The 7,242-nt window shown below is 43.9% G+C and overlaps 1 pseudogene across 1 annotated transcript; it reads right to left on the bottom strand.

The window, feature by feature from the left end:
- Nucleotides 1-4,570: 4,570 nt before the first annotated feature.
- On the bottom strand, nt 4,571-4,955 carry LOC307103510 (small ribosomal subunit protein uS8-like; annotated as a pseudogene). Its single transcript has one exon. The product of its transcript is annotated as a small ribosomal subunit protein uS8-like (transcript).
- Between the last annotated feature and the right edge of the window lie 2,287 nt (nt 4,956-7,242).

The following is a 7,242-nucleotide window of genomic DNA, read 5'->3' as shown; positions in this document are numbered from 1 at the left end:
CTAAGTGTTAATTATTAGCATATTTGGATGCAACGTTTATCCTTTTTGTTCCTATTTTCTTCCACAGCCATGGCAACAAAGGGCCTTGTACTCACTACAGCAGTGTCCTGCCTTTGTCTGATCCAGCCCGGTGCGTCACTCTCTGTAAACAACAGCGATGTGTCCACCCAGCTGCCTGTCCCTGCCCCCACGAGAGCTCCAAGGGAAGCTGAGGCCTCTCCAACGGGAGCCGAGCTAGGAGAGCAGCAGACAGGTACAGATCTGCAGGCGGGGAGCAGGGCTCACAAAAGAGAGGTCATTCTTAATAAACCTGATTAATTTCTTTGAGTGGCAACACAGCACGCAGACAGGGGTGAAAGGAGGGACAGTAATTCATTCTGATTCCAAAGCACAGGAGTGGAGCTAAAACCAACCGAGATTCTATAGAGATGCTGCTGGCGTCTGGGGGGGAGGGGGGGGGTGTTGCTCACGGTGACCTAGTGAAGGGGAAACCAGAGCAGGGACGGACCCCAGGCTATCTAATCAAGACCCAAATCTGACCAGGACACTGGCCTGTTAATTCCCTTCCAACGGCTTCCCACCACCTAAATATGATAACAATGTGGGTGGTAATAAAACAATAATAGCTTCGTTTATTTGATACTTACTGTGTCTAGGGTACTTGGCAGAGAAGAAACTGAGGCAGAGAACTTAAAGAACCTGCTCAGTCACACAGTTATTAATGTACACCTGGGACTCCACCCCAGTCTGCTCTCCGAGGCCCCAGCTGTAGTTCCAGTTCATTTGTGACTGTGTAGTGGTGAGCTCACCCATGCTTCAATTCCTACCTCCTGGAGGAAGACTACTAGAGAAGGCACTGCGGAGGACCCCTAACCTCTGTTCCCCCCCGAGAGGATTAGTCTGAGCCCATTGTATCAATTCCATGCTCCTCGCCAGTAATTGGTTTAGGAATGGAGATATGCGCTGGTCTTGCCCAGTGAGACTAAGGGGGCGTTGGTTGGGGTGAGTTCTGGGAAAGGTTTTCTCGTCTGTGGGAGAGCCCTGGGGACAGTGTCTCTTCTTCCCGGGAATGTTGCCCAGTCTGGCTGTGTCCTGCAACTGTGGCCACTTTTGTGCTGACAGCCGAGGAGCCAACAGCAGTCTCCGCTACAGAGGGAGAAGGTAAAGGTACAGGAGCTGGGTGGGGGTGAGAGAAAAGGAAAATGGAAAGAGATTCTCTATGAAAATTCCCTCTGCCCTCTGTGAGGCTAAATGGATTTGGGGGCTTTTGTTGACAGAGGCAAAGACAAAGTAGTTGAATAGTTGATGACCTTTAATTTTGGCCTTTTAACCTCCAAGGGCAAACATTTGGCCCGGCTGGTGTGGCTCAGTGGTTGAGCATCAACCTATGAACCAGGAGGTCATGGTTTGATTTCCGGACAGGGCACATGCCTGAGTTGCAGGCTCGATCCCCAGTAGAGGCCATGTAGAAGGGAAATGATCAATGATTCTCTCTCATCATTGATGCTTTTCTCTCTCTCTCTCTCTGAAATATATATATATATTTAAAAAGGCAAACATTTTGTCAAAGCATGAAATGACATGTAAGTCAACTTTATTGGCTTAAAAACTGGGTAAAAATCTACATATAAGATTTTAAAAATAAAAACAAAACTTCTCTTGACCAAAATTTCACCATGATTTGATGATCCTTAAGAGTTTTTGCCTTGCCTGCTTTACTTTTAAGGCAACTAATCCTTGGCAATGTGTAAAGAGCAAACGTAATTAATCTTCCCGCCTGCTGAAACCACTTGGCTAAACACAATCTTACAAGGGCTGGTAGGATGCACATCCATTGTTCCCTGTTGCAGCCGCAGCACAGAAGCAATGCCCGGCACATGCAAGTGTTTAAAACGTATTTGTTGAGTAAACAAATGAGTAAATAAATCTTTTTACTCGTTATAATAATTCAAATGCTAAAAGTTGTTCGAGTTGCCTAAGTAGAAATGAATACATAACTAACACTATCTGCCGAAAAAACACCCCCACAACAGAAATGTCTAAATTATGTAGTATTCGTCTGACAAATGATGTGAACTACTGTGTTATTGTTTGTTTGCTTATGTTTACATTTTCTTCACAAAAATATAATTTTTGTTTTACAACCGTGTGACCAGTTAGGGGTGGGGCAGGTTCTGTGGGTTCACTCAACATCTGTTGGAGTCTCATTATGGTGTGTCTTCCTGGAATGCAGACACTACAAAGTTTAAAACGACATTTTCCAGACTCCTTTGCTGCTAGGGTTCTGAATGAGACTTGCGTTCCCGGAATCAAATGTATTCACCTGAGGCCTGGAAATGAACTGAGTTGGGAGGGAGAGCTTGAGGCATCTGTCTTGCTGGTCTTGATGATGGTTTAGAGGGAAGCAGTTTGGTCTGGACCTGGAAGTAGCGGTAATGCATCCCTTATTTGGCAGGTAGCTTCCTGATGTGGAAGAGGTGGCATGATTTCAGAGCTAGTGGCTCCTAGTAGTTACACCCTGAATCAGCAGGTAGACTCCTGTTCTTGGCAGGAGCAGGAGCCTCCTTCTCAGCCCGGTTCTGCAGTGTGGACTGGAGAGCTTTTCCTGGGAGATCAGCCTCCAGTCTTTTTCTTCAGCCCATCTAACAATATTGTGAGCCATTTAATGCCTTGCAATAAATCCCTTTCTGTCCAAAAGATTAGTTTTTTTTTCTCTGCCACTGACCCTAACCAAAGCAAGGGGCTGAAAATTACTATACAACTGACAAAATGATTTATGACTATGTACATCATTAGAATACAGAGTACTTTAATATTTATGAAATATCACATACTCTATTGTCTGGGAGATCCAGTTTCAAACAAAAATATGTGCTCCTGCAACAATCTGTACATTGATTAAAAAAAAGTAATCCTACCAAATTTGAATTCTATTGAAGTATTCTTCTGTTGTTTGCTAATGCTATTAGGACTGTGGTTTGCACGCAACAGAATACTACTAGATTTAATAAAAAGAAAAATGAATTTATAAAAGAATACGGATCCTCTCAGAGAACCCAAGGGCAAGGATGCATCTGGACCTCAGGAATGGCCTGGAGCCAAGGACTATGGAGCTAGAGAGAACCCAGGAAGTCCTCTCGCGGCTTCTCACCCTTGTTTCTCTCAGAATATATGCTTCATTCTTTCTCACGACTAATTTCCTCTGCATCCCAGTTGGCAAAGTGAGAAAAAAAAAGAAAGGGTGTCATTTTCACATATATATCCTCAGTTTAAAAAGACAGACAGACAGACTGAATCAGGAATTTCCTAGACTCAATTCCAGAATCTTAAGGAAAGATATGAGTAGCCCATCTCAGTCAAAGTTGTACAGCTCAAAGGATGCCATTCCTCTTGTTTTTTGTTTTTTTTTTCTGAACCCCCTTGTTTTTTAAGCAAAGGGCATCCCTGAGTGCAACGCTCTGTTGTGAGTGATGCCCACTGGAGTTGTACCACCATCCTGAACCAATCAGCTGGAGTCTGGAGTCAGTGTCCTGGTGTGGGAGCCTGGCAGTGGGTGCTCTGCTCCCGGAACCCCTGTGGGTAGTGGATGGCGATCCATAGGAAGGGGAGGTCACCATATCTGAAGGAATTTTTGGGAGCTCAGGAGACAAGCTCATTGATGTCCATTATAAAAATTATATACTGATTCATTTTTAAAAAATATATTTTATTGATTGCTACAGAGAGGAATGGAGAGGGATAGAGAGTTAGAAACATCAATGAGAGAGAAACATTGATCAGCTGCCTCCTGCACACCCCCTACTGGGGATGTGCCCGCAACCAAGGTACATGCCCTTGACCAGAATCGAACCTGGGACCCTTCAGTCCACAGGCCGACGCTCTATCCACTGAGCCAAACCGGTTTCGGCATCATTTTTTATTATTTAAAACTTTTTATTGATTTTAGAGAGAGAAAGGAAGGGAGGGGGGAAAGAGAGAGAGAGAGAGAGAGAGAGAGAGAGAGAAATTATATACTGATTTTAAATATATTAGACCAGGAGTCGGCAAACTATAGCCCACAGGCCCAATCCAGTCCGTCCAGTGTTCGTAAATACAGTTTTACTGGAACACAACCACACCCATTTGCTTGTGTTGTCTGTGACTGCTTTGTTCTATACTGGCAGAGTTGAGCAGTTGCAGCAGAGGTCATAGAGTTCATAAAGCCTAAATATTTGCTATCTGGCCCTTTACAAAAAAGTTTGTTGACCCCAACCCCGTATTAGACCCCTGCTACTCAAAATGAGGTCCACGAGCTAGCAGTCAGCATCACCTGGGAGCTGGTCAGGCCTCCACTCACAGGCCTTGGCAGGGCCATTTGGATATTTATAATATTATTCGTGGGCCATACAAAATTATCAACTTTAAAATTAGCCTGCTATACCAGTATTTGGTCAAACATATAACTAACTCGTCCTTAATGCCTGGTAGGGCCAGACCAAATGATTTCTTGGGCCATACAAGGGCTGGTAGAACTACTGAATCAGAACCTGCATTTTTTGTTCCCTGGCGGCATTTTATTTGCATGTAGGTATTACTTCTCTAGAAAAAGAATCATAAGATTTTCTCTCCCTTTGTGTTTTTGTCTTGCTTCTTTGTGGTCCATGATGCTAGCTGAAGCCATCAGTATAATGAAACCAAACTGATGAGAGAAGAGCAGGTTATTCTGACATTTTTGTAGATCTTCAAGTTGCACATCAAGTCTGGGGCTGATCACTGCACAGCGTGAGGTTCACAATAATTTTCCCAGCTCTGTGATCAATGATTTCAAATTCTCCAATGGAACTGTGCTTCATTATCACAGCTGGAAACTGAACAATGACTTTGGAACAGGGCCTGATAAGAATCTAGTGTCCACCTCTCTCATTGGCATTGTTGATGCTCTTCAGAGCATCAGCCAGGACACTCATGCACACCATATGGTGGCACAGAAAGATGGCAACAGAACCTGCTTTTGAACAGGATCCAAGGTGACTTGGAGGCACACTAAGGTTTGAGAAGCACTATATTCAACTCCTCAATAGGGACAATCAATATTATTGAAACTTTTATTTCACACAAGCCTTTTTTTGGGGTGCAATTTCTCAGGCACATTAGTGTGCCACTACCCTTGGGTTTGAAGTAGAGATTTTATTTTATTTTATTTTTTTTTACTATGTCAGGACAGAGTATCATTACCACCAGCCAGAATCAGCCCAGACAAAGGCATACTGGCTAATTTCTTAGGTGCCTACTTACTAGTATTCATTCAATTATCACACACATTTATTGAGGGAATACTCTGTGCCAAACATTGGACTACAAATGGTGAACAAATTGGCACAGTCTCAGCTCTCATAGTTTGTGGACCTTTCACACACTATCTCATTTAAGTCTTCCTATAACCTATGAGGCGAGCACTTTAATTCACATCAGGGAACTGAGGCTCAAAATCATATGCCAGTGAGTGGCAGAGCTGAAAATCGAACCTTTGTCTATCACACCACAGTTTATGCTTTTTGCTATGCAGCACTGCTGGACATGATTCTGGGAGATTATCATCTAAATTAGGTTTACATCCAGAGAGCCAGTGTTTTAGAGATAAGAAACCGAGAATTCTTATCTCCTGCTTCCCAGTTACAGCCAAGATGCTGCTGCAGGATTGGGGCAGGCTGGAAACCAGAGGATCCGAGCTCCTCTCCCAAGACCTTCTCTTCAGAAGTGACAGACCTGCCACCTTTATGTGTGAGAGAGACAGATGATGACTCTGCTTCAATTATTCCTTCCAGACACTTGGGATGAGGGATTCACCTGAGGCCCTAGGATAAGATGTGAAAAGCACTGCCCCGGGGAGAGGAGGGGTCAGGGCTAACGCTTCTTCCTCCACAGGACTCTCAGGATGAATCCCGTTCCCTGGGTCACCCTGCCATTCTGGCCTTCTCCCCCACCTGTTCTGTGCATCCCCTCAACCGACTAGCCCTCCTTCCTTGCCTTGATCCTCAATCATTCCATCGGACCCTCTTAAACTTTCATTCTGCAACCTACTAATAGACCTCTTCTCTATATTTAGATCCTTGACTGGAGGAGAGAGAGGAGGTGGGGAGACGGAGGGGTGAGAAATGGGAGGTGCAGGACACAAACTGCGTGATGGAGAGACATGCTGGGCTGGACTCCAGTAGAGAGGGTAGAGGATGAGGTTGAGGAAGTCGCTGGTTAGGGGAAGGAGGAAGGAAGTGCAGGGATGAAAGGCCAGAGGGAGAAGATGGAAGGAATGAGCCAAAAAACCCCATAAACATCAACACTATCATCCCCATTCCCATCTCAATTAACAGCAACCTTAGGAGATAGGTATTTTATTATCTCCAATTTATATCTGAGGTAACTGAGAAGTAGAGGGGTTGGGCCCATTGTTGTCAGTCACCTTGCTGTAAGTGGTGAAGCCAAGATCAAAACAGAGGCAGGCTGGCTTCAAAGTCCATGAGGTCTCATAAGGGCACCTCACTGAAAGCAACCAGACATGTTTCTCTTTAGATCCCTCTGGTCCTGGCGGGCCTGCTTTTGTTCATTCAAGCAACACATTTTCATTTTATTAATAAGCAGATATTAATAAACAATTATCTCAGTTCATCTACACAACCTAAATCAAAGCATCCAACATAAGCAGGTTATTATTATTTTTTTTTTAAGAAAAACTGTCAGGATTAATATCTAAATCTAATAAATTGTTGGATTTTTTTCCCAGCTCATTTCTGGTTGGAACCGAGGAAGAATTTAGTCTGGTTTTGTTACAGCCTCTGTGTATTGATTTTAGCACCTGTAAATAGTTCCAAACCTAAAGGTAGTACAGGCACACCTCATTTTAGTGCACTTGGCTTTATTGCACTTCCCAGATGTTTCTTTTTTTATGAATAGAAGGTAAGACCCTCTCCCAGCAAAAAAGATGACAACTGCCTTTATTGTGAGACTCGCTGTATTGTGAGACTCGCTTTATTGTGAGACTTGCTTTATTGAGGTCAATGGGCACCTAACCGGCAATATCTCCAAGGTATGCCTGTACAAGGTATCTTGGGAGGCGGTGAGGATTAATCAATTAAAGTGTAAGAAGGACTTGCAATAATTCAGCTCATTCAGCGACATTCAATGAGCAGGTGTGGTGTTTTGCAAGTAAGAAGGACATAGAACAGGGCATCGACTTTGAGCTATTCAAAGTGGGCTAGTCAGACCTGC

This window comes from Cnephaeus nilssonii (assembly GCF_951640355.1).
Source record: "Cnephaeus nilssonii genome assembly, chromosome: 7".
Taxonomy (NCBI): Eukaryota; Metazoa; Chordata; class Mammalia; order Chiroptera; family Vespertilionidae; genus Cnephaeus; species Cnephaeus nilssonii.
The sequence above is the reverse complement of the archived record's forward strand: the minus strand, read 5'-3'. Positions and strand labels throughout refer to the sequence as shown.